Genomic DNA, 27,764 nt, shown 5'->3' on the forward strand with positions numbered 1-27,764 from the left:
CAAAGGGAACGGGTTGCAGGATAAACTTTTACTGTGGTTTCTCAGTCTGTTTCCTAGTGCCGGTTTGAATTTTCTGCAGTTTTCACTGTAAAACCGAGTTGGAGCTAGTACCTCCCCATATATATGTATGGAGTGGAGTTTGCAACTGAAAAGAAACTTTGTGTTCCCAACAAGATAGGTGAAGTACGGCTTTCACACACACTTATGTCTCAGAACTGAGCAAGTGGAGAGACGTTCGTTCATCTAACACAAAGGGAACTGGTAGCAGGAGAATCTTTTACTCTGATTTCTCAGTCTGTTTCCTAGTGCCGGTTTGAAGTTCCTGCAGTTTTCACTGTAAAACAGAGTAGGGGCTAGTACCTCCCCATATATATGTATGGAGTGGGGTTTGCAACTGGAAAGAAACTTTGTGTTCCCAACAAGCTAGGTGAAGGACGGCTTTCACACACACTTCTCTCTCAGAACTGAGCATGTGGTGAGACGTTCGTTCATCTAGCACAAAGGGAAAGGGTTGCAGGGGAAACTATTTCTCTGGTTTCTCAGTCTGATTCCTAGTACCGGTTTGATGTTCCTGCAGTTTTCACTGTAAAAACGGGTTGGAGCTTTTACCTCCCCATATATATGCATGGAGTGGAGTTTGCACCTGAAAAGAAACTTTGTGTTCCCAACAAGCTAGGTGAAGTTCGGATTTCACACACAAATATCTCTCAGAACTGAGCATGTGGAGAGACTTTGGTTCATCTATCACAAAGGGAAGTTGTTGCAGGAGAAACTTTTTCTCTGGTTTCTCAGTGTGTTTCCTAGTGCCGGTTTGAAGTTCCTGCAGTTTTCACTGTAAAAAAGTGTTGGAGCCATTACCACCCCATATATATGTATGGAGTGGAGTTTGCAACTGAAAAGAAACTTTGTGTTCCCAACAAGCTAGGTGAAGTCGGCTTTCACACACACTTCTCTCTCAGAACTGAGCATGTGGTGAGACGTTCGTTCATCTAGCACAAAGGGAAAGGGTTGCAGGGGAAACTTTTATTCTGGTTTCTCAGTATGTTTCTAAGTGCCGTGTTGAAGTTCCTGCAGTTTTCACTGTAAAACCGAGTTGGATCTTGTACCTTCCCATATATATGTATGGAGTGGAGTTTGCAACTGAAAAGAAACTTTGTGTTCCCAACAAGCTAGGTGAAGGCCGGCTTTCACACACACTTACCTCTCAGAACTGAGCATGGGGACAGACGTTCGTTCATCAAGCACAAAGGGAACGGGTTGCAGGAGTAACATTTAATCTGGGTTCTCAGACTGTTTCCTAGTGCCGGTTTGAAGTTCCTGCAGTTTTCACTGTAAAACAGAGTTGGAGCTAGTACCTCCCCATATATATGTATGGAGTGGAGTTTGCAACTGAAAGAAACTTTGTGTTCCCAACAAGCTCGGTGAAGTACGGCTTTCACACACACTTATCTCTCAGAACTGAGCATGTGGAGAGACGTTCGTTCATCTAGCACAAAGGGAACGGGTTGCAGGAGAAACTTTTACGTTTGTTTCTCAGTCTGTTTCCTAGTGCCGGTTTGAAGATCCTGCAGTTTTCACTGTAAAACAGAGTTGGAGCTAGTACCTCCCCATATATATGTATGGAGTGGAGTTTGCAACTGAAAAGAAACTTTGTGTTCCCAACAAGCTATGTGAAGGACGGCTTTCACACACACTTTTCTCTCAGAAATGAGCATGTGGAGAGACGTTCGTTCATCTAGCACAAAGGGAACGGGTTGCAGGATAAACTTTAACTCTGGTTTCTCAGTCTGTTTCCTAGTGCCGGTTTGAAGTTCCTGCAGTTTTCACTGTAAAACCGATTTGGAGCTAGTACCTCCCCATATATATGTATGGAGTGGAGTTTGCAACTGAAAAGAAACTTTGTGTTCCCAACAAGACAGGTGAAGTACGGCTTTCACACACACTTATCTCTCAGAACTGAGCATGTGGAGAGACGTTCGTTCATCTAGCACAAATGGATCGGGTGGCAGGAGAAATTTTTTTCTGGATTCTCAGTATGTTTCCTAGTGCCGGTTTGAAGTTCCTGCAGATTTCACTGTAAAATAGTGTTGTAGCTAGTACCTCCCCATATATATGTATGGAATGGAGTTTGCAACTGAAAAGAAACTTTGTGTTCCCAACAAGCTATGTGAAGGTCTTCTTTCACACACACTTATCTCTAGAACTGATCATGTGGTGAGACGTCCGTTCATCTAGCACAAATGGAATGGGTTGCAGGAGAAACTTTTACTCTGGTTTCTCATCCTGTTTCCTAGTGCCGGTTTGAAGATCCTGCAGTTTTCACTGTAAAACAGATTTGGAGCTTGTACCTCCCCATATATATGTATGGAGTGGAGTTTGCAACTGAAAAGAAACTTTGTGTTCTCAACAAGCTAGGTGAAGTACGGCTTTCACACACACTTTTCTCTCAGAACTGAGCATGTGGAGAGACTTTCGTTCATCTAGCACAAAGGGAACGGTTTGCAGGATAAACTTTTACTGTGGTTTCTCAGTCTGTTTCCTAGTGCCGGTTTGAATTTTCTGCAGTTTTCACTGTAAAACCGAGTTGGAGCTAGTACCTCCCCATATATATGTATGGAGTGGAGTTTGCAACTGAAAAGAAACTTTGTGTTCCCAACAAGATAGGTGAAGTACGGCTTTCACACACACTTATCTCTCAGAACTGAGCAAGTGGAGAGACGTTCGTTCATCTAACACAAAGGGAACTGGTAGCAGGGGAATCTTTTACTCTGATTTCTCAGTCTGTTTCCTAGTGCCGGTTTGAAGTTCCTGCAGTTTTCACTGTAAAACAGAGTAGGGGCTAGTACCTCCCCATATATATGTATGGAGTGGGGTTTGCAACTGGAAAGAAACTTTGTGTTCCCAACAAGCTAGGTGAAGGACGGCTTTCACACACACTTCTCTCTCAGAACTGAGCATGTGGTGAGACGTTCGTTCATCTAACACAAAGGGAAAGGGTTGCAGGGGAAACTATTTCTCTGGTTTCTCAGTCTGATTCCTAGTACCGGTTTGATGTTCCTGCAGTTTTCACTGTAAAAACGAGTTGGAGTTTTTACCTCCCCATATATATGCATGGAGTGGAGTTTGCACCTGAAAAGAAACTTTGTGTTCCCAACAAGCTAGGTGAAGTTCGGATTTCACACACAAATATCTCTCAGAACTGAGCATGTGGAGAGACTTTGGTTCATTTATCACAAAGGGAACTTGTTGCAGGAGAAACTTTTTCTCTGGTTTCTCAGTGTGTTTCCTAGTGCCGGTTTGAAGTTCCTGCAGTTTTCACTGTAAAAAAGAGTTGGAGCCTTTACCACCCCATATATATGTATGGAGTGGAGTTTGCAACTGAAAAGAAACTTTGTGTTCCCAACAAGCTAGGTGAAGTCGGCTTTCACACACACTTCTCTCTCAGAACTGAGCATGTGGTGAGACGTTCGTTCATCTAGCACAAAGGGAAAGGGTTGCAGGGGAAACTTTTATTCTGGTTTCTCAGTCTGTTTCTAAGTGCCGTGTTGAAGTTCCTGCAGTTTTCACTGTAAAACCGAGTTGGAGCTTGTACCTTCCCATATATATGTATGGAGTGGAGTTTGCAACTGAAAAGAAATTTTGTGTTCCCAACAAGCTAGGTGAAGGCCGGCTTTCACACACACTTACCTCTCAGAACTGAGCATGGGGACAGACGTTCGTTCATCAAGCACAAAGGGAACGGGTTGCAGGAGTAACATTTACTCTGGGTTCTCAGACTGTTTCCTAGTGCCGGTTTGAAGTTCCTGCAGTTTTCACTGTAAAACAGAGTTTGAGATAATACCTCCCCATATATATGTATGGAGTGGAGTTTGCAAGTGAAAAGAAAGTTTGTGGTCCCAACAAGCTAGGTGAAGGACGGCTTTCACACACACTTATCTCTCAGAACTGAGCATGTAGAGAGAAGTTCGTTCATATAGCACAAAGGGAACGGGTTGCAGGAGAAAATTTTACTGTGGTTTCTCATTCTGTTTCCTAGTGCCGGTTGGAAGTTCCTGCAGTTTTCACTGTAAAACTGAGTTGGAGCTCGTAGCTCCCGATATATAAGTATGGAGAGGAGTTTGCAAGTGAAAAGAAACTTTGTGTTCCCAAGAAGCTAGGTGAAAGACGGCTTTCACACACACTTATCTCTCAGAACTGAGCATGTGGAGACATGTTCGTTCATCTAGCAAAAAGGGAAAGGGTTGCAGGGGAAACTTTTACTCTGGTTTCTCAGTCTGTTTCCAAGTGCCGGTATGAACTTCCTGCAGTTTTCACTGTAAAACTGAGTTGGAGCTCGTACCACCCATATATATGTATTGAGTGGTGTTTGCAACTGAAAAGAAATTTTGTGTTCCCAACAAGCCATGTGAAGCACGGCTTTCACACACACTTATCTCTCAGAACTGAGCTTGTGGAGAGACGATCGTTCATCTAGCATAAATGGAAAGGGTTGCAGGGGAAACTTTTACACTGGTATCTCAGTCTGTTTCCTAGTGCCGGTTTTAAGTTCCTGCCGTTTTCACTGTAAAACAGAATTGGAGCTCGTACTTCCACATATATATGTATGGAGTGGAGATATTAACTGAAAAGAAACTTTTTGTTCCCAACAAGCTAGGTGAAGGACGGCTTTCACACATACTTATCTCTCAGAACTCAGCATGTGGAGAGACTTTCTTTCATCTAGCACAAATGGAACGGGTTGAAGGAGAAACTTTTATTCTGGTTTGTCAATCTGTTTCCTAGTGCCGGTTTGAATTTCCTGCCCTTTTCACTGTAAAACAGAATTGGGTCTCGTACCTCCACATATATATGTATGGGTGGTGTTAGCAACTGAAAAGAAACTTTGTGTTCCCAACAAGATAGGAGAAGGACGGCTTTCACACACACTTATCTCTCAGAACTGAGCATGTGGAGAGACGTTCGTTCATCTAGCACAAAGGGAACGGTTTGCAGGAGAAAATTTTACTCTGGTTTCTCAGTCTGTTTCCTAGTGCCGGTTTGAAGTTCCTGCAGTTTTCACTATAAAACCGAATTGGAGCTCGTACCTCCCCTTATATATGTATGGAGTGGAGTTTGCAAGTGAAAAGAAACTTTGTGTTCCCAACAAGCTACATGAAAGACGGCTTTCACACACAATTATCCCTCAGAACTGAGCTTGTGGAGAGAAGTTCGTTCATCTAGCACAAAGGGAACGGGTTGCAGGAGAAAATATTACTCTGGTTTCTCAGTCTGTTTCCTAGTGCCGGTTTTAAGTTCCTGCAGTTTTCACTCTAAAACCGAGTTTGTGCTCGTAACTCCCCATATATATGTATGGATTGGAGTTTTCAATTGAAAAGAAACTTTGTGTTCCCAACAAGCTAGGTGAAGAACGGCTTTCAAACACACTTTTCTCTCAGATCTGAGCATGTGGAGAGACGTTAGTTCATCTAGCACAAAGGGAACGGGATGCAGGAGAAAATTTACTCTGGTTTCTCAGTTTGTTTCCTAGTGCCGTTTTGAATTTCCTGCCGTTTTCAGTGTAAAACTCAGTTGGAGCTCGTACCTGCCCATATATATGTATGGAATGGAGTTTGCAACTGAAAAGAAACTTTGTGTTCCCAACAAGATAGGTGAAGGACGGCTTTCACACACACTTATCACTCAGAATTGAGCATGTGGAGAGAAGTTCGTTCATCTAGCACAAAGGGAGCGGGTTGCAGGAGAAAATTTTACTCTGGTTTCTCAGTCTGTTTCCTAGTGCCGGTATGAAGTTCCTGCAGTTTTCACTGTAAAAAAGAGTTGGAGCCATTACCACCCCATATATATGTATGGAGTGGAGTTTGCAACTGAAAAGAAACTTTGTGTTCCCAACAAGCTAGGTGAAGTCGGCTTTCACACACACTTCTCTCTCAGAACTGAGCATGTGGTGAGACGTTCGTTCATCTAGCACAAAGGGAAAGGGTTGCAGGGGAAACTTTTATTCTGGTTTCTCAGTCTGTTTCTAAGTGCCGTGTTGAAGTTCCTGCAGTTTTCACTGTAAAACCGAGTTGGAGCTTGTACCTTCCCATATATATGTATGGAGTGGAGTTTGCAACTGAAAAGAAATTTTGTGTTCCCAACAAGCTAGGTGAAGGCCGGCTTTCACACACACTTACCTCTCAGAACTGAGCATGGGGACAGACGTTCGTTCATCAAGCACAAAGGGAACGGGTTGCAGGAGTAACATTTACTCTGGGTTCTCAGACTGTTTCCTAGTGCCGGTTTGAAGTTCCTGCAGTTTTCACTGTAAAACAGAGTTTGAGATAATACCTCCCCATATATATGTATGGAGTGGAGTTTGCAAGTGAAAAGAAAGTTTGTGGTCCCAACAAGCTAGGTGAAGGACGGCTTTCACACACACTTATCTCTCAGAACTGAGCATGTAGAGAGAATTTCGTTCATATAGCACAAAGGGAACGGGTTGCAGGAGAAAATTTTACTGTGGTTTCTCATTCTGTTTCCTAGTGCCGGTTGGAATTTCCTGCAGTTTTCACTGTAAAACTGAGTTGGAGCTCGTAGCTCCCGATATATAAGTATGGAGAGGAGTTTGCAAGTGAAAAGAAACTTTGTGTTCCCAAGAAGCTAGGTGAAAGACGGCTTTCACACACACTTATCTCTCAGAACTGAGCATGTGGAGACATGTTCGTTCATCTAGCAAAAAGGGAAAGGGTTGCAGGGGAAACTTTTACTCTGGTTTCTCAGTCTGTTTCCAAGTGCCGGTATGAACTTCCTGCAGTTTTCACTGTAAAACCGAGTTGGAGCTCGTACCACCCATATATATGTATTGAGTGGTGTTTGCAACTGAAAAGAAATTTTGTGTTCCCAACAAGCCATGTGAAGCACGGCTTTCACACACACTTATCTCTCAGAACTGAGCTTGTGGAGAGACGATCGTTCATCTAGCATAAATGGAAAGGGTTGCAGGGGAAACTTTTACTCTGGTATCTCAGTCTGTTTCCTAGTGCCGGTTTTAAGTTCCTGCCGTTTTCACTGTAAAACAGAATTGGAGCTCGTACTTCCACATATATATGTATGGAGTGGAGATATTAACTGAAAAGAAACTTTTTGTTCCCAACAAGCTAGGTGAAGGACGGCTTTCACACATACTTATCTCTCAGAACTCAGCATGTGGAGAGACTTTCTTTCATCTAGCACAAATGGAACGGGTTGAAGGAGAAACTTTTATTCTGGTTTGTCAATCTGTTTCCTAGTGCCGGTTTGAATTTCCTGCCCTTTTCACTGTAAAACAGAATTGGGTCTCGTACCTCCACATATATATGTATGGGTGGTGTTAGCAACTGAAAAGAAACTTTGTGTTCCCAACAAGATAGGAGAAGGACGGCTTTCACACACACTTATCTCTCAGAACTGAGCATGTGGAGAGACGTTCGTTCATCTAGCACAAAGGGAACGGTTTGCAGGAGAAAATTTTACTCTGGTTTCTCAGTCTGTTTCCTAGTGCCGGTTTGAAGTTCCTGCAGTTTTCACTATAAAACCGAATTGGAGCTCGTACCTCCCCTTATATATGTATGGAGTGGAGTTTGCAAGTGAAAAGAAACTTTGTGTTCCCAACAAGCTACATGAAAGACGGCTTTCACACACAATTATCCCTCAGAACTGAGCATGTGGAGAGAAGTTCGTTCATCTAGCACAAAGGGAACGGGTTGCAGGAGAAAATATTACTCTGGTTTCTCAGTCTGTTTCCTAGTGCCGGTTTGAAGTTCCTGCAGTTTTCACTGTAAAACCGAATTGGATTTCGTACCTCCACATATATATGTATGGATTGGAATTTGCAACTGAAAAGAAACTTTGTGTTCCCAACAAGTTATGTGAAGTACGGCTTTCACACACACTTGTCTCTCAGAACTGAGCATGTGGAGAGACGTTCGTTCATCTAGCACAAAGGGAACGGTTTGCATTAGAAACTTTTACTCTGGTTTCTCTGTCTGTTTCCTAGTGCCGGTTTTAAGTTCCTGCAGTTTTCACTCTAAAACCGAGTTTGTGCTCGTAACTCCCCATATATATGTATGGATTGGAGTTTTCAATTGAAAAGAAACTTTGTGTTCCCAACAAGCTAGGTGAAGAACGGCTTTCAAACACACTTTTCTCTCAGATCTGAGCATGTGGAGAGACGTTAGTTCATCTAGCACAAAGGGAACGGGATGCAGGAGAAAATTTACTCTGGTTTCTCAGTTTGTTTCCTAGTGCCGTTTTGAATTTCCTGCCGTTTTCAGTGTAAAACTCAGTTGGAGCTCGTACCTGCCCATATATATGTATGGAGTGGAGTTTGCCAGTGAAAAGAAACTTTGTGTTCCCAACAAGCTAGTTGAAAGACGGCTTTCACACACACTTATCTTTCAGAACTGAGCATGTGGAGAGACGTTCGTTCATCTAGAAAAATGGAACGGGTTGCAGGAGAAACTTTTACTCTGGTTTCTCAGTCTGTTTCCTAGTGCCGGTTTGAAGTTTCTGCAGTTTTCACTGTAAAACAGAGTTTGAGATAATACCTCCCCATATATATGTATGGAGTGGAGATTCCAAGTGAAAAGAAACTTTGTGTTCCCAACAAGTTAGTTGAAAGACGGCTTTCACACACACTGATCTCTCAGAACTGAGCATGTGGAGAGACGTTCGTTCATCTAGCACAAAGGGAACGGGTGCAGGAGAAAATTTTACTCTGGTTTCTCAGTTTGTTTCCTAGTGCCGGTTTGTAGTTCCTGCCGTTTTCACTGTAAAACAGAGTTGGAGCTCGTAACTGCCCATATATATGTATGGAGTGGTGTTTGCAAGTGAAAAGAAGCTTTGTGTTCCCAACAAGCTAGGTGAAGGGCGGCTTTCACACACACTTATCTCTCAGAACTGAGCATGTGGAGAGAAGTTCGTTCATCTAGCACAAAGGGAGCGGGTTGCAGGAGAAAATTTTACTCTGGTTTCTCAGTCTGTTTCCTAGTGCCGGTATGAAGTTCCTGCAGTTTTCACTGTAAAAAAGGGTTGGAGCCATTACCACCCCATATATATGTATGGAGTGGAGTTTGCAACTGAAAAGAAACTTTGTGTTCCCAACAAGCTAAGTGAAGTCGGCTTTCACACACACTTCTCTCTCAGAATTGAGCATGTGGTGAGACGTTCGTTCATCTAGCACAAAGGGAAAGGGTTGCAGGGGAAACTTTTATTCTGGTTTCTCAGTCTGTTTCTAAGTGCCGTGTTGAAGTTCCTGCAGTTTTCACTGTAAAACCGAGTTGGAGCTTGTACCTTCCCATATATATGTATGGAGTGGAGTTTGCAACTGAAAAGAAATTTTGTGTTCCCAACAAGCTAGGTGAAGGCCGGCTTTCACACACACTTACCTCTCAGAACTGAGCATGGGGACAGACGTTCGTTCATCAAGCACAAAGGGAACGGGTTGCAGGAGTAACATTTACTCTGGGTTCTCAGACTGTTTCCTAGTGCCGGTTTGAAGTTCCTGCAGTTTTCACTGTAAAACAGAGTTTGAGATAATACCTCCCCATATATATGTATGGAGTGGAGTTTGCAAGTGAAAAGAAAGTTTGTGGTCCCAACAAGCTAGGTGAAGGACGGCTTTCACACACACTTATCTCTCAGAACTGAGCATGTAGAGAGAATTTCGTTCATATAGCACAAAGGGAACGGGTTGCAGGAGAAAATTTTACTGTGGTTTCTCATTCTGTTTCCTAGTGCCGGTTGGAATTTCCTGCAGTTTTCACTGTAAAACTGAGTTGGAGCTCGTAGCTCCCGATATATAAGTATGGAGAGGAGTTTGCAAGTGAAAAGAAACTTTGTGTTCCCAAGAAGCTAGGTGAAAGACGGCTTTCACACACACTTATCTCTCAGAACTGAGCATGTGGAGACATGTTCGTTCATCTAGCAAAAAGGGAAAGGGTTGCAGGGGAAACTTTTACTCTGGTTTCTCAGTCTGTTTCCAAGTGCCGGTATGAACTTCCTGCAGTTTTCACTGTAAAACCGAGTTGGAGCTCGTACCACCCATATATATGTATTGAGTGGTGTTTGCAACTGAAAAGAAATTTTGTGTTCCCAACAAGCCATGTGAAGCACGGCTTTCACACACACTTATCTCTCAGAACTGAGCTTGTGGAGAGACGATCGTTCATCTAGCATAAATGGAAAGGGTTGCAGGGGAAACTTTTACTCTGGTATCTCAGTCTGTTTCCTAGTGCCGGTTTTAAGTTCCTGCCGTTTTCACTGTAAAACAGAATTGGAGCTCGTACTTCCACATATATATGTATGGAGTGGAGATATTAACTGAAAAGAAACTTTTTGTTCCCAACAAGCTAGGTGAAGGACGGCTTTCACACATACTTATCTCTCAGAACTCAGCATGTGGAGAGACTTTCTTTCATCTAGCACAAATGGAACGGGTTGAAGGAGAAACTTTTATTCTGGTTTGTCAATCTGTTTCCTAGTGCCGGTTTGAATTTCCTGCCCTTTTCACTGTAAAACAGAATTGGGTCTCGTACCTCCACATATATATGTATGGGTGGTGTTAGCAACTGAAAAGAAACTTTGTGTTCCCAACAAGATAGGAGAAGGACGGCTTTCACACACACTTATCTCTCAGAACTGAGCATGCGGAGAGACGTTCGTTCATCTAGCACAAAGGGAACGGTTTGCAGGAGAAAATTTTACTCTGGTTTCTCAGTCTGTTTCCTAGTGCCGGTTTGAAGTTCCTGCAGTTTTCACTATAAAACCGAATTGGAGCTCGTACCTCCCCTTATATATGTATGGAGTGGAGTTTGCAAGTGAAAAGAAACTTTGTGTTCCCAACAAGCTACATGAAAGACGGCTTTCACACACAATTATCCCTCAGAACTGAGCATGTGGAGAGAAGTTCGTTCATCTAGCACAAAGGGAACGGGTTGCAGGAGAAAATATTACTCTGGTTTCTCAGTCTGTTTCCTAGTGCCGGTTTGAAGTTCCTGCAGTTTTCACTGTAAAACCGAATTGGATTTCGTACCTCCACATATATATGTATGGATTGGAATTTGCAACTGAAAAGAAACTTTGTGTTCCCAACAAGTTATGTGAAGTACGGCTTTCACACACACTTGTCTCTCAGAACTGAGCATGTGGAGAGACGTTCGTTCATCTAGCACAAAGGGAACGGTTTGCATTAGAAACTTTTACTCTGGTTTCTCTGTCTGTTTCCTAGTGCCGGTTTTAAGTTCCTGCAGTTTTCACTCTAAAACCGAGTTTGTGCTCGTAACTCCCCATATATATGTATGGATTGGAGTTTTCAATTGAAAAGAAACTTTGTGTTCCCAACAAGCTAGGTGAAGAACGGCTTTCAAACACACTTTTCTCTCAGATCTGAGCATGTGGAGAGACGTTAGTTCATCTAGCACAAAGGGAACGGGATGCAGGAGAAAATTTACTCTGGTTTCTCAGTTTGTTTCCTAGTGCCGTTTTGAATTTCCTGCCGTTTTCAGTGTAAAACTCAGTTGGAGCTCGTACCTGCCCATATATATGTATGGAATGGAGTTTGCAACTGAAAAGAAACTTTGTGTTCCCAACAAGATAGGTGAAGGACGGCTTTCACACACACTTATCACTCAGAATTGAGCATGTGGAGAGAAGTTCGTTCATCTAGCACAAAGGGAACGGGTTGCAGGAGAAAATTTTACTCTGGTTTCTCAGTCTGTTTCCTAGTGCCGGTATGAAGTTCCTGCAGTTTTCACTGTAAAACCGAGTTGGAGCTCGTACCTCCCCATATATATGTATGGAGTGGAGTTTGCCAGTGAAAAGAAACTTTGTGTTCCCAACAAGCTAGTTGAAAGACGGCTTTCACACACACTTATCTTTCAGAACTGAGCATGTGGAGAGACGTTCGTTCATCTAGAAAAATGGAACGGGTTGCAGGAGAAACTTTTACTCTGGTTTCTCAGTCTGTTTCCTAGTGCCGGTTTGAAGTTTCTGCAGTTTTCACTGTAAAACAGAGTTTGAGATAATACCTCCCCATATATATGTATGGAGTGGAGATTCCAAGTGAAAAGAAACTTTGTGTTCCCAACAAGTTAGTTGAAAGACGGCTTTCACACACACTGATCTCTCAGAACTGAGCATGTGGAGAGACGTTCGTTCATCTAGCACAAAGGGAACGGGATGCAGGAGAAAATTTTACTCTGGTTTCTCAGTTTGTTTCCTAGTGCCGGTTTGTAGTTCCTGCCGTTTTCACTGTAAAACTGAGTTGGAGCTCGTAACTGCCCATATATATGTATGGAGTGGTGTTTGCAAGTGAAAAGAAGCTTTGTGTTCCCAACAAGCTAGGTGAAGGGCGGCTTTCACACACACTTATCTCTCAGAACTGAGCATGTGGAGAGAAGTTCGTTCATATAGCACAAAGAACGGGTTGCAGGAGAAACTTTTACTGTGGTTTCTCAGTCTGTTTCCTAGTGCTGGATTGAGTTCCTGCAGTTTTCACTGTAAAACCGAGTTGGAGCTAGTACCTCCCCATATATATGTATGGATAGGTTTTTGCACTGAAAAGAAACTTTGTGTTCCCAACAAGCTCGGTGAAGTACAGCTTTCAAAGACACTTATCTCTCAGAACTGAGCATGTGGAGAGACTTTCATTCATCTAGCACAAAGGGAACGGGTTGCAGGAGAAACTATTACTTTGGTATCTCAGTCTGTTTCCTAGTGCCGGTATGAAGTTCCTGCAGTTTTCACTGTAAAACCGAGTTGGAGCTAGTACCTCCCCATATATATTTATGGAGTGGATTTTGCAACTGAAAAGAAACTTAGTGTTCCCAACAAGCTAGGTGAAGGACGGCTTTCACACACACTTATCTCTCAGAACTGAGCATGTGGAGAGACGTTCGTTCATCTAGCACAAAGGGAAGGGTTTGCAGGAGAAACTTTTTCTCTGGTTTCTCAGCCTGTTTCCTAGTGCCGGTTTGAAGTTCCTGCAGTTTTCTCTGTAAAACCGAGTTGGAGCTAGTACCTGCCCATATATATGTATGGAGTGGAGTTAGCAAATCAAAAGAAACTTTGTGTTCCCAACAAGCTAGGTGAAGATCGGCTTTCACACACACTAATCTCTCAGAACTGAGCATGTGGAGAGACGTTCGTTCATCTAGCAAAAAGGGAACGGTTTTCAGGTGAAACTTTTACTCTGGTTTCTCAGTCTGTTTCCTAGTGCCGTTTTGAAGTTCCTGCAGTTTTCACTGTAAAACCGATTTGGAGCTAGTACCACCCCTTATATATGTATGGAGTGGTGTTTGCAACTTGAAAGAAACTTTGTGTTCCCAACAAGCTAGGTGAAGTACGGCTTTCACACACACATATCTCTCAGAACTGAGCATGTGTAGAGACGTTCGTTCATCTAGCAAAAAGGGAACGGGTTTCAGGTGAAACTTTTACTCTGGTTTCTCAGTATTTTTCCTACTGCCATTTTCAAGTTCCTGCAGTTTTCACTGTCAAACCGAGTTAGAGCTATGACCTCCCCATATATATGTATGGAGTGGAGTTTGCAACTGAAAAGGAGCTTTGTGTTCCCAACAAGCTAGGTGAACTAAGGCATTCACACACACTTATCTCTCAGAACTGAGCATGTGGATAGACATTCGTTCTTCTAGCACAAAGGGAACGGTTTGCAGGGGAAACTTTTACTGTGGTTTCTCAGTCTGTTTCCTAGTGCCGGTTTGAATTTCCTGCAGTTTTCACTGTAAAACCGATTTGGAGCTAGTACCTCCCCATATATATGTATGGAGTGGAGTTTGCAACTGAAAAGAAACTTTGTGTTCCCAACAAGCTAGGTGAAGTTCGGCTTTCACACACAATTATCTCTCAGCACTGAGCATGTGGAGAGACGTTCGTTCATCTAGCAAAAATGGAACGGGTTTCAGGTGAAAATTTTACTCTGGTTTCTCAGTCTTTTCCTAGTGCCTGTTACAATTTCCTGCAGTTTTCACTGTCAAACAGATTTGGAGCTAGTACCTCCCCATATATATGTATGGAGTGGAGTTTGCAACTGAAAAGAAACTTTGTGTTCAAAACAAGTTAAATGAAGAACGGCTTTCACACACATATATCTCTCAGAACTGAGCATGTGGAGTGACGTTCGTTCATCTAGCACAAAGGGAACGGGTTGCAGGAGAAACTTTTACTGTGGTTTCTCAGTCTGTTTCCTAGTGCTGGTTTGAGTTCCTGCAGTTTTCACTGTAAAACCGAGTTGGAGCTAGTACCTCCCCATATATATGTATGGATTGGTGTTTGCACTGAAAAGAAACTTTGTGTTCCCAACAAGCTCGGTGAAGTACAGCTTTCACAGACACTTATCTCTCAGAACTGAGCATGTGGAGAGACTTTCGTTCATCTAGCACAAATGGAACGGGTTTCAGGGGAAACTTTTACTTTGGTATCTCAGTCTGTTTCCTAGTGCCGGTTTGAAGTTCCTGCAGTTTTCACTGTAAAACCGAGTTGGAGCTAGTACCTCCCCATATATATGTATGGAGTGGATTTTGCAACTGAAAAGAAACTTAGTGTTCCCAACAAGCTAGGTGAAGGACGGCTTTCACACACACTTATCTCTCAGAACTGAGCATGTGGAGAGACGTTCGTTCGTCTAGCAAAATGGGAACGGGTTTCAGGTGAAACTTTTACTCTGGTTTCTCAGTCTGTTTCCTAGTGCCGGTTTGAAGTTCCTGCAGTTTTCACTGTAAAACCGATTTGGAGCTAGTACCACCCCTTATATATGTATGGAGTGGTGTTTGCAACTTGAAAGAAACTTTGTGTTCCCAACAAGCTATGTGAAGGACGGCTTTCACACACACATATCTCTCAGAACTGAGCATGTGTAGAGACGTTCGTTCATCTAGAAAAAGGGAACGGGTTTCAGGTGAAACTTTTACTCTGGTTTCTCAGTCTTTTTCCTAGTGCCAGTTTCAAGTTCCTGCAGTTTTCACTGTCAAAACGAGTTAGAGTTATGACCTCCCCATATATATTTATGGAGTGGAGTTTGCAACTGAAAAGGAACTTTGTGTTCCCAACAAGCTAGGTGAACTAAGGCATTCACACACACTTATCTCTCAGAACTGAGCATGTGGAGAGACATTCGTTCTTCTAGCACAAAGGGAACGGGTTGCAGGGGAAACTTTTACTGTTGTTTCTCAGTCTGTTTCCTAGTGCCGGTTTGAAGTTCCTGCAGTTTTCACTGTAAAACCGATTTGGAGCTAGTACCTCCCCATATATATGTATGGAGTGGAGTTTGCAACTGAAAAGAAACTTTGTGTTCCCAACAAACTAGGTGAAGGACGGCTATCACACACACTTTACTCTCAGATCTGAGCATGTGGAGAGACGTTCGTTCATCTAGCACAAAGGGAACGGGTTGCAGGAGAAACTTTTACTATGTTTTCTCAGACTGTTTCCTAGTGCCAGTTTGAAGTTCCTGCAGTTTTCACTGTAAAACCGAGTTGGAGCTAGTACCTCCCCATATATATGTATGGAGTGGATTTTGCAACTGAAAAGAAACTTTGTGTTCCCAACAAGCTAGGTGAAGGACGGCTTTCACACACACTTATCTCTCAGAAATGAGCATGTGGAGAGACGTTCGTTCATCTATCACAAAGGGAACGGGTTGCTGGAGAAACTTTTACTATGGATTCTCAGTCTGTTTCCTAGTGCCGGTTTTAAGTTCCTGCATTTTTCACTGTAAAACCGAGTTGGAGATAGTACCTACCAATATATATGTATGGAGTGGAGTTTGCAACTGAAAAGAAACTTTGTGTTCCCAACAAGCTAGGTGAAGGTCGGCTTTCACATACACTTATCTCTCAGAACTGAGCATGTGGAGAGACGTTCGTTCATCTATCACAAAGGGAACGGGTTGCAGGAGAAACTTTTTCTCTGGTTTCTCAGTGTGTTTCCTAGTGCCGGTATGAAGTTCCTGCAGTTTTCACTGTAAAACTTGTTGGAGCCATACCTCCCCATATATATGTATGGAGTGGTGTTAGCAACTGAAAAGAAACCTTGTGTTCCCAACAAGCTAGGTGAAGATCGGCTTTCACACACACTAATCTCTCAGAACTGAGCATGTGGAGAGACGTTCGTTCATCTAGCAAAAAGGGAATGGGTTGCAGGAGAAACTTTTACTCTGGTTTCTCAGTCTGTTTCCTAGTGCCGGTTTGAATTTCCTGCAGTTTTCACTGTCAAACAGAGTTGGAGCTAGTACCTCCCCATATATATGTATTGAGTGGAGTTTGAAACTGAAAAGAAACTTTGTGTTCAAAACAATTAAATGTAGTACGGCTTTCACACACACATATCTCTCAGAACTGAGCATGTGGAGAGACGTTCGTTCATCTATCACAAAGGGAACGGGTTGCAGGGGAAACTTTTTCTCTGGTTTCTCAGTCTGTTTCCTAGTGCCGGTTTGAAGTTCCTGCAGTTATCACTGTAAAACTGAGTTGGAGCTAGTACCTGCCCATATATATGTATGGAGTGGAGTTAGCAAATCAAAAGAAACTTTGTTTTCCCAAAAAGCTAGGTGAAGATCGGCTTTCACACACACTAATCTCTCAGAACTGAGCATGTGGAGAGACGTTCGTTCATCTAGCAAAAACGGAACGGGTTGCAGGAGAAACTTTTACTCTGGTTTCTCAGTCTGTTTCCTAGTGCCGGTTTGAAGTTCCAGCAGTTTTCACTGTAAATCCGAGTTATAGATAGTACCACCCCATATATATGTATGGAGTGGTGTTTGCAACTTGAAAGAATCTTTGTGTTCCCAATAAGCTAGGTGAATTATGGCTTTCACACACACTTATCTCTCAGAACTGAGCATGTGGAGAGACGTTCGTTCATCTAGCAAAAAGGGAACGGTTTTCAGGTGAAAATTTTACTCTTGTTTCTCATTCTTTTCCTAGTGCCTGTTTCAATTTCCTGCAGTTTTCACTGTCAAACAGATTTAGAGGTAGTACCTCCCCATATATATGTATGGAGTGGAGTTTGCAACTGAAAAGAAACTTTGTGTTCAAAACAAGTTAAGTGAAGAACGGCTTTCACATACATATATCTCTCAGAACTGAGCATGTGGAGTGACGTTCTTACATCTAGCACAAAGGGAACGGGTTGCAGGAGAAACTTTTACTGTGGTTTCTCAGTCTGTTTCCTAGTGCTGGTTTGAGTTCCTGCAGTTTTCACTGTAAAACCGAGTTGGAGCTAGTACCTCCCCATATATATGTATGGATTGGTGTTTGCACTGAAAAGAAACTTTGTGTTCCCAACAAGCTCTGTGAAGTACAGCTTTCACAGACACTTATCTCTCAGAACTGAGCATGTGGAGAGACTTTCATTCATCTAGCACAAAGGGAACGGGTTGCTGGAGAAACTTTTCTTTGGTATCTCAGTCTGTTTCCTAGTGCCGGTATGAAGTTCCTGCAGTTTTCACTGTAAAACCGAGTTGGAGCTAGTACCTCCCCATATATATGTATGGAGTGGATTTTGCAACTGAAAAGAAACTTAGTGTTCCCAAAAAGCTAGGTGAAGGACGGCTTTCACACACACTTATCTCTCAGAACTGAGCATGTGGAGAGACGTTCGTTCATCTAGCACAAAGGGAAGGGTTTGCAGGAGAAACTTTTTCTCTGGTTTCTCAGCCTGTTTCCTAGTGCCGGTTTGAAGTTCCTGCAGTTTTCTCTGTAAAACCGAGTTGGAACTAGTACCTGCCCATATATATGTATGGAGTGGAGTTAGCAAATCAAAAGAAACTTTGTGTTCCCAACAAGCTAGGTGAAGATCGGCTTTCACACACACTAATCTCTCAGAACTGAGCATGTGGAGAGACGTTCGTTCATCTAGCAAAAAGGGAACGGGTTTCAGGTGAAACTTTTACTCTGGTTTCTCAGTCTGTTTCCTAGTGCCGGTTTGAAGTTCCTGCAGTTTTCACTGTAAAACCGATTTGGAGCTAGTACCACCCCTTATATATGTATGGAGTGGTGTTTGCAACTTGAAAGAAACTTTGTGTTCCCAACAAGCTAGGTGAAGGACGGCTTTCACACACACATATCTCTCAGAACTGAGCATGTGTAGAGACGTTCGTTCATCTAGCAAAAAGGGAACGGGTTTCAGGTGAAACTTTTACTCTGGTTTCTCAGTCTTTTTCCTAGTGCCATTTTGAAGTTCCTGCAGTTTTCACTGTCAAACCGAGTTAGAGCTATGACCTCCCCATATATATGTATGGAGTGGAGTTTGCAACTGAAAAGGAACTTTGTGTTCCCAACAAGCTAGGTGAACTAAGGCATTCACACACACTTATCTCTCAGAACTGAGCATGTGGATAGACATTCGTTCTTCTAGCACAAAGGGAACGGTTTGCAGGGGAAACTTTTACTGTGGTTTCTCAGTCTGTTTCCTAGTGCCGGTTTGAATTTCCTGCAGTTTTCACTGTAAAACCGATTTTAAGCTAGTACCTCCCCATATATATGTATGGAGTGGAGTTTGCAACTTAAAAGAAACTTTGTGTTCCCAACAAGCTAGGTGAAGTTCGGCTTTCACACACAATTATCTCTCAGTACTGAGCATGTGGAGAGACTTTCGTTCATCTAGCAAAAAGGGAACGGGTTTCAGGTGAAAATTTTACTCTGGTTTCTCAGTCTTTTCTTAGTGCCTGTTACAATTTCGTGCAGTTTTCACTGTCAAACAGATTTGGAGATAGTACCTCCCCATATATATGTATGGAGTGGAGTTTGCAACTGAAAAGAAACTTTGTGTTCAAAACAAGTTAAGTGAAGAACGGCTTTCACACACATATATCTCTCAGAACTGAGCATGTGGAGTGACGTTCGTTCATCTAGCACAAAGGGAACGGGTTGCAGGAAAAACTTTTACTGTGGTTTCTCAGTCTGTTTCCTAGTGCTGGTTTGAGTTCCTGCAGTTTTCACTGTAAAACCGAGTTGGAGCTAGTACCTCCCCATATATATGTATGGATTGGTGTTTGCACTGAAAAGAAACTTTGTGTTCCCAACAAGCTCGGTGAAGTACAGCTTTCACAGACACTTATCTCTCAGACCCGAGCATGTGGAGAGACTTTCGTTCATCTAGTACAAAGGGAACGGGTTGCAGGAGAAACTTTTACTTTGGTATTTCAGTCTGTTTCCTAGTGCCGGTTTGAAGTTCCTGCAGTTTTCACTGTAAAACCGAGTTGGAGCTAGTACCTCCCCATATATATGTATGGAGTGAATTTTGCAACTGAAAAGAAACTTAGTGTTCCCAACAAGCTAGGTGAAGGACGGCTTTCACACACACTTATCTCTCAGAACTGAGCATGTGGAGAGACGTTCGTTCATCTAGCACAAAGGGAAGGGTTTGCAGGAGAAACTTTTTCTCTGGTTTCTCAGCCTGTTTCCTAGTGCCGGTTTGAAGTTCCTGCAGTTTTCTCTGTAAAACCGTGTTGGAGCTAGTACCTGCCCATATATATGTATGGAGTGGAGTTAGCAACTCAAAAGAAACTTTGTGTTCCCAACAAGCTAGGTGAAGATCGGCTTTCACACACACTAATCTCTCAGAACTGAGCATGTGGAGAGACGTTCGTTCATCTAGCAAAAAGGGAACGGGTTTCAGGTGAAACTTTTACTCTGGTTTCTCAGTCTGTTTCCTAGTGCCGGTTTGAAGTTCCTGCAGTTTTCACTTGTAAAACCGATTTGGAGCTAGTACCACCCCTTATATATGTATGGAGTGGTGTTTGCAACTTGAAAGAAACTTTGTGTTCCCAACAAGCTATGTGACGGACGGCTTTTACACACAATTAACTCTCAGAACTGAGCATGTGGAGAGACGTTCGTTCAACTAGCACAATTGGAACGGGTTGTAGGAGAAACTTTTTCTCTTGTTTCTCAGTATGTTTCCTAGTGCCGGTTTGAAGTTCCTGCAGTTTTCACTGTAAAACCGAGTTGGAGATATTACCTCCCCATATATATGTATGGAGTGGAGATTGCAACTGAAAAGAATCTTTGTGTTCCCAAAAAGCTAGGTGAAGGTCGGCTTTCACACACAATTATCTCTCAGAACTGAGCATGTGGAGAGAGATTCGTTCATCTAGCACAAAGGGAACGGGTTGCAGGAGAAACTTTTACTATGTTTTCTCAGACTGTTTCCTAGTGCCAGTTTGAAGTTCCTGCAGTTTTCACTGTAAAACCGATTTGAAGCTAGTGCCTCCCCATATATATGTATGGAGTGGATTTTGCAACTGAAAAGAAACTTTGTATTCTCAACAAGCTAGGTGAAGGACGGCTTTCACACACACTTATCTCTCAGAACTGAGCATGTGGAGAGACGTTCGTTCATCTAGCACAAAGGGAAGGGTTTGCAGGAGAAACTTTTTCTCTGGTTTCTCAGCCTGTTTCCTAGTGCCGGTTTGAAGTTCCTGCAGTTTTCTCTGTAAAACCGAGTTGGAACTAGTACCTGCCCATATATATGTATGGAGTGGAGTTAGCAAATCAAAAGAAACTTTGTGTTCCCAACAAGCTAGGTGAAGATCGGCTTTCACACACACTAATCTCTCAGAACTGAGCATGTGGAGAGACGTTCGTTCATCTAGCAAAAAGGGAACGGGTTTCAGGTGAAACTTTTACTCTGGTTTCTCAGTCTGTTTCCTAGTGCCGGTTTGAAGTTCCTGCAGTTTTCACTGTAAAACCGATTTGGAGCTAGTACCACCCCTTATATATGTATGGAGTGGTGTTTGCAACTTGAAAGAAACTTTGTGTTCCCAACAAGCTAGGTGAAGGACGGCTTTCACACACACATATCTCTCAGAACTGAGCATGTGTAGAGACGTTCGTTCATCTAGCAAAAAGGGAACGGGTTTCAGGTGAAACTTTTACTCTGGTTTCTCAGTCTTTTTCCTAGTGCCATTTTGAAGTTCCTGCAGTTTTCACTGTCAAACCGAGTTAGAGCTATGACCTCCCCATATATATGTATGGAGTGGAGTTTGCAACTGAAAAGGAACTTTGTGTTCCCAACAAGCTAGGTGAACTAAGGCATTCACACACACTTATCTCTCAGAACTGAGCATGTGGATAGACATTCGTTCTTCTAGCACAAAGGGAACGGTTTGCAGGGGAAACTTTTACTGTGGTTTCTCAGTCTGTTTCCTAGTGCCGGTTTGAATTTCCTGCAGTTTTCACTGTAAAACCGATTTTAAGCTAGTACCTCCCCATATATATGTATGGAGTGGAGTTTGCAACTTAAAAGAAACTTTGTGTTCCCAACAAGCTAGGTGAAGTTCGGCTTTCACACACAATTATCTCTCAGTACTGAGCATGTGGAGAGACTTTCGTTCATCTAGCAAAAAGGGAACGGGTTTCAGGTGAAAATTTTACTCTGGTTTCTCAGTCTTTTCTTAGTGCCTGTTACAATTTCGTGCAGTTTTCACTGTCAAACAGATTTGGAGATAGTACCTCCCCATATATATGTATGGAGTGGAGTTTGCAACTGAAAAGAAACTTTGTGTTCAAAACAAGTTAAGTGAAGAACGGCTTTCACACACATATATCTCTCAGAACTGAGCATGTGGAGTGACGTTCGTTCATCTAGCACAAAGGGAACGGGTTGCAGGAAAAACTTTTACTGTGGTTTCTCAGTCTGTTTCCTAGTGCTGGTTTGAGTTCCTGCAGTTTTCACTGTAAAACCGAGTTGGAGCTAGTACCTCCCCATATATATGTATGGATTGGTGTTTGCACTGAAAAGAAACTTTGTGTTCCCAACAAGCTCGGTGAAGTACAGCTTTCACAGACACTTATCTCTCAGACCCGAGCATGTGGAGAGACTTTCGTTCATCTAGTACAAAGGGAACGGGTTGCAGGAGAAACTTTTACTTTGGTATTTCAGTCTGTTTCCTAGTGCCGGTTTGAAGTTCCTGCAGTTTTCACTGTAAAACCGAGTTGGAGCTAGTACCTCCCCATATATATGTATGGAGTGAATTTTGCAACTGAAAAGAAACTTAGTGTTCCCAACAAGCTAGGTGAAGGACGGCTTTCACACACACTTATCTCTCAGAACTGAGCATGTGGAGAGACGTTCGTTCATCTAGCACAAAGGGAAGGGTTTGCAGGAGAAACTTTTTCTCTGGTTTCTCAGCCTGTTTCCTAGTGCCGGTTTGAAGTTCCTGCAGTTTTCTCTGTAAAACCGTGTTGGAGCTAGTACCTGCCCATATATATGTATGGAGTGGAGTTAGCAACTCAAAAGAAACTTTGTGTTCCCAACAAGCTAGGTGAAGATCGGCTTTCACACACACTAATCTCTCAGAACTGAGCATGTGGAGAGACGTTCGTTCATCTAGCAAAAAGGGAACGGGTTTCAGGTGAAACTTTTACTCTGGTTTCTCAGTCTGTTTCCTAGTGCCGGTTTGAAGTTCCTGCAGTTTTCACTTGTAAAACCGATTTGGAGCTAGTACCACCCCTTATATATGTATGGAGTGGTGTTTGCAACTTGAAAGAAACTTTGTGTTCCCAACAAGCTATGTGACGGACGGCTTTTACACACAATTAACTCTCAGAACTGAGCATGTGGAGAGACGTTCGTTCAACTAGCACAATTGGAACGGGTTGTAGGAGAAACTTTTTCTCTTGTTTCTCAGTATGTTTCCTAGTGCCGGTTTGAAGTTCCTGCAGTTTTCACTGTAAAACCGAGTTGGAGATATTACCTCCCCATATATATGTATGGAGTGGAGATTGCAACTGAAAAGAATCTTTGTGTTCCCAAAAAGCTAGGTGAAGGTCGGCTTTCACACACAATTATCTCTCAGAACTGAGCATGTGGAGAGAGATTCGTTCATCTAGCACAAAGGGAACGGGTTGCAGGAGAAACTTTTACTATGTTTTCTCAGACTGTTTCCTAGTGCCAGTTTGAAGTTCCTGCAGTTTTCACTGTAAAACCGATTTGAAGCTAGTGCCTCCCCATATATATGTATGGAGTGGATTTTGCAACTGAAAAGAAACTTTGTATTCTCAACAAGCTAGGTGAAGGACGGCTTTCACACACACTTATCTCTCAGAACTGAGCATGTGGAGAGACGTTCGTTCATCTATCACAAAGGGAACGGGTTGCAGGAAAAACTTTTTCTCTGGTTTCTCAGTGTGTTTCCTAGTGCCGATATGAAGTTCCTGCAGTTTTCACTGTAAAACTAGATGTAGCCATACCTCCCCATATATATGTATGGAGTGGAGTTAGCAACTGAAAAGAAACTTTGTGTTCCCAACAAGCTAGGTGAAGTTCGGCTTTCACACACAATTATCTCTCAGTACTGAGCATGTGGAGAGACGTTCATTCATCTAGCACAAAGGGAACGGTTTGCAGGAGAACCTTTTTCTCTGGTTTCTCAGTCTGTTTCCTAGTGCCGGTTTGAATTTCCTGCAGTTTTCACTGTAAAACCGAGTTGGAGCTAGTACCTGCCCATATATATGTATGCAGTGGAGTTAGCAACTCAAAAGAAACTTTGTGTTCCCAACAAGCTAGGTGAAGATCGGCTTTCACACACACTAATCTCTCAGAACTGAGCATGTGGAGAGACGTTCGTTCATCTAGCAAAAAGGGAACGGGTTGCATGGGAAACTTTTACTCTGGTTTCTCAGTCTGTTTCCTAGTGCCGGTTTGAATTTCCTGCAGTTTTCACTGTCAAACAGAGTTGGAGCTAGTACCTCCCCATATATATATATTGAGTGGAGTTTGCAACTGAAAAGAAACTTTGTGTTCAAAACAAGTAAAGTGTAGTACGGCTTTCACACACACATATCTCTCAGAACTGAGCATGTGGAGAGACGTTCGTTCATCTAGCACAGAGGGAACGGGTTGCAGGAGAAACTTTTTCTCTGGTTTCTCAGTCTGTTTCCTAGTGCCGGTTTGAAGTTCCTGCAGTTATCACTGTAAAACTGAGTTGGAGCTAGTACCTGCCCATATATATGTATGGAGTGGAGTTAGCAACTCAAAAGAAACTTTGTTTTCCCAAAAAGCTAGGTGAAGATCGGCTTTCACACACACTAATCTCTCAGAACTGAGCATGTGGAGAGACGTTCGTTCATCTAGCAAAAAGGGAACGGGTTGCAGGAGAAACTTTTACTCTGGTTTCTCAGTCTGTTTCCTAGTGCCGGTTTGAAGTTCCTGCAGTTTTCTCTGTAAAACCGAGTTGGAGCTAGTACCTGCCCATATATATGTATGGAGTGGAGTTAGCAAATCAAAAGAAACTTTGTGTTCCCAACAAGCTAGGTGAAGATCGGATTTCACACACACTAATCTCTCAGAACTGAGCATGTGGAGAGACGTTCGTTCATCTAGCAAAAAGGGAACGGGTTTCAGGTGAAACTATTACTCTGGTTTCTCAGTCTGTTTCCTAGTGCCGGTTTGAAGTTCCTGCAGTTTTCACTGTAAAACCGATTTGGAGCTAGTACCACCCCTTATATATGTATGGAGTGGTGTTTGCAACTTGAAAGAAACTTTGTGTTCCCAACAAGCTAGGTGAAGAACGGCTTTCACAAACACATATCTCTCAGAACTGAGCATGTGTAGAGACGTTCGTTCATCTAGCAAAAAGGGAACGGGTTTCAGGTGAAACTTTTACTCTGGTTTCTCAGTCTTTTTCCTAGTGCCAGTTTCAAGTTCCTGCAGTTTTCACTGTCAAACCGAGTTAGAGCTATGTCCTCCCCATATATATGTATGGAGTGGAGTTTGCAACTGAAAAGGAACTTTGTGTTCCCAACAAGCTAGGTGAACTAAGGCATTCACACACACTTATCTCTCAGAACTGAGCATGTGGAGAGACTTTCGTTCATCTAGCACAAAGAGAACGGGTTGCAGGATAAACTTTTACTTTGGTATCTCAGTCTGTTTCCTAGTGCCGGTTTGAAGTTCCTGCAGTTTTCACTGTAAAACCGAGTTGGAGCTAGTACCTCCCCATATATATGTATGGAGTGGATTTTGCAACTGAAAAGAAACTTAGTGTTCCCAACAAGCTAGGTGAAGGACGGCTTTCACACACACTTATCTCTCAGAACTGAGCATGTGGAGAGACGTTCGTTCATCTAGCACAAAGGGAAGGGTTTGCAGGAGAAACTTTTTCTCTGGTTTCTCAGCCTGTTTCCTAGTGCCGGTTTGAAGTTCCTGCAGTTTTCTCTGTAAAACCGTGTTGGAGCTAGTACCTGCCCATATATATGTATGGAGTGGAGTTAGCAACTCAAAAGAAACTTTGTGTTCCCAACAAGCTAGGTGAAGATCGGCTTTCACACACACTAATCTCTCAGAACTGAGCATGTGGAGAGACGTTCGTTCATCTAGCAAAAAGGGAACGGGTTTCAGGTGAAACTTTTACTCTGGTTTCTCAGTCTGTTTCCTAGTGCCGGTTTGAAGTTCCTGCAGTTTTCACTTGTAAAACCGATTTGGAGCTAGTACCACCCCTTATATATGTATGGAGTGGTGTTTGCAACTTGAAAGAAACTTTGTGTTCCCAACAAGCTATGTGACGGACGGCTTTTACACACAATTAACTCTCAGAACTGAGCATGTGGAGAGACGTTCGTTCAACTAGCACAATTGGAACGGGTTGTAGGAGAAACTTTTTCTCTTGTTTCTCAGTATGTTTCCTAGTGCCGGTTTGAAGTTCCTGCAGTTTTCACTGTAAAACCGAGTTGGAGATATTACCTCCCCATATATATGTATGGAGTGGAGATTGCAACTGAAAAGAATCTTTGTGTTCCCAAAAAGCTAGGTGAAGGTCGGCTTTCACACACAATTATCTCTCAGAACTGAGCATGTGGAGAGAGGTTCGTTCATCTAGCACAAAGGGAACGGGTTGCAGGAGAAACTTTTACTATGTTTTCTCAGACTGTTTCCTAGTGCCAGTTTGAAGTTCCTGCAGTTTTCACTGTAAAACCGATTTGAAGCTAGTGCCTCCCCATATATATGTATGGAGTGGATTTTGCAACTGAAAAGAAACTTTGTATTCTCAACAAGCTAGGTGAAGGACGGCTTTCACACACACTTATCTCTCAGAACTGAGCATGTGGAGAGACGTTCGTTCATCTATCACAAAGGGAACGGGTTGCAGGAAAAACTTTTTCTCTGGTTTCTCAGTGTGTTTCCTAGTGCCGGTATGAAGTTCCTGCAGTTTTCACTGTAAAACTAGATGTAGCCATACCTCCCCATATATATGTATGGAGTGGAGTTAGCAACTGAAAAGAAACTTTGTGTTCCCAACAAGCTAGGTGAAGTTCGGCTTTCACACACAATTATCTCTCAGTACTGAGCATGTGGAGAGACGTTCATTCATCTAGCACTAAGGGAACGGTTTGCAGGAGAACCTTTTTCTCTGGTTTCTCAGTCTGTTTCCTAGTGCCGGTTTGAATTTCCTGCAGTTTTCACTGTAAAACCGAGTTGGAGCTAGTACCTGCCCATATATATGTATGCAGTGGAGTTAGCAACTCAAAAGAAACTTTGTGTTCCCAACAAGCTAGGTGAAGATCGGCTTTCACACACACTAATCTCTCAGAACTGAGCATGTGGAGAGACGTTCGTTCATCTAGCAAAAAGGGAACGGGTTGCATGGGAAACTTTTACTCTGGTTTCTCAGTCTGTTTCCTAGTGCCGGTTTGAATTTCCTGCAGTTTTCACTGTCAAACAGAGTTGGAGCTAGTACCTCCCCATATATATATATTGAGTGGAGTTTGCAACTGAAAAGAAACTTTGTGTTCAAAACAAGTAAAGTGTAGTACGGCTTTCACACACACATATCTCTCAGAACTGAGCATGTGGAGAGACGTTCGTTCATCTAGCACAGAGGGAACGGGTTGCAGGAGAAACTTTTTCTCTGGTTTCTCAGTCTGTTTCCTAGTGCCGGTTTGAATTTCCTGCAGTTATCACTGTAAAACTGAGTTGGAGCTAGTACCTGCCCATATATATGTATGGAGTGGAGTTAGCAACTCAAAAGAAACTTTGTTTTCCCAAAAAGCTAGGTGAAGATCGGCTTTCACACACACTAATCTCTCAGAACTGAGCATGTGGAGAGACGTTCGTTCATCTAGCAAAAAGGGAACGGGTTGCAGGAGAAACTTTTACTCTGGTTTCTCAGTCTGTTTCCTAGTGCCGGTTTGAAGTTCCTGCAGTTTTCTCTGTAAAACCGAGTTGGAGCTAGTACCTGCCCATATATATGTATGGAGTGGAGTTAGCAAATCAAAAGAAACTTTGTGTTCCCAACAAGCTAGGTGAAGATCGGATTTCACACACACTAATCTCTCAGAACTGAGCATGTGGAGAGACGTTCGTTCATCTAGCAAAAAGGGAACGGGTTTCAGGTGAAACTTTTACTCTGGTTTCTCAGTCTGTTTCCTAGTGCCGGTTTGAAGTTCCTGCAGTTTTCACTGTAAAACCGATTTGGAGCTAGTACCACCCCTTATATATGTATGGAGTGGTGTTTGCAACTTGAAAGAAACTTTGTGTTCCCAACAAGCTAGGTGAAGAACGGCTTTCACACACACATATCTCTCAGAACTGAGCATGTGTAGAGACGTTCGTTCATCTAGCAAAAAGGGAACGGGTTTCAGGTGAAACTTTTACTCTGGTTTCTCAGTCTTTTTCCTAGTGCCAGTTTCAAGTTCCTGCAGTTTTCACTGTCAAACCGAGTTAGAGCTATGTCCTCCCCATATATATGTATGGAGTGGAGTTTGCAACTGAAAAGGAACTTTGTGTTC

The sequence above is a fragment of the Camelus dromedarius genome, unplaced genomic scaffold, assembly GCF_036321535.1.
Source record: "Camelus dromedarius isolate mCamDro1 unplaced genomic scaffold, mCamDro1.pat HAP1_SCAFFOLD_180, whole genome shotgun sequence".
Lineage (NCBI taxonomy): Eukaryota > Metazoa > Chordata > Mammalia > Artiodactyla > Camelidae > Camelus > Camelus dromedarius.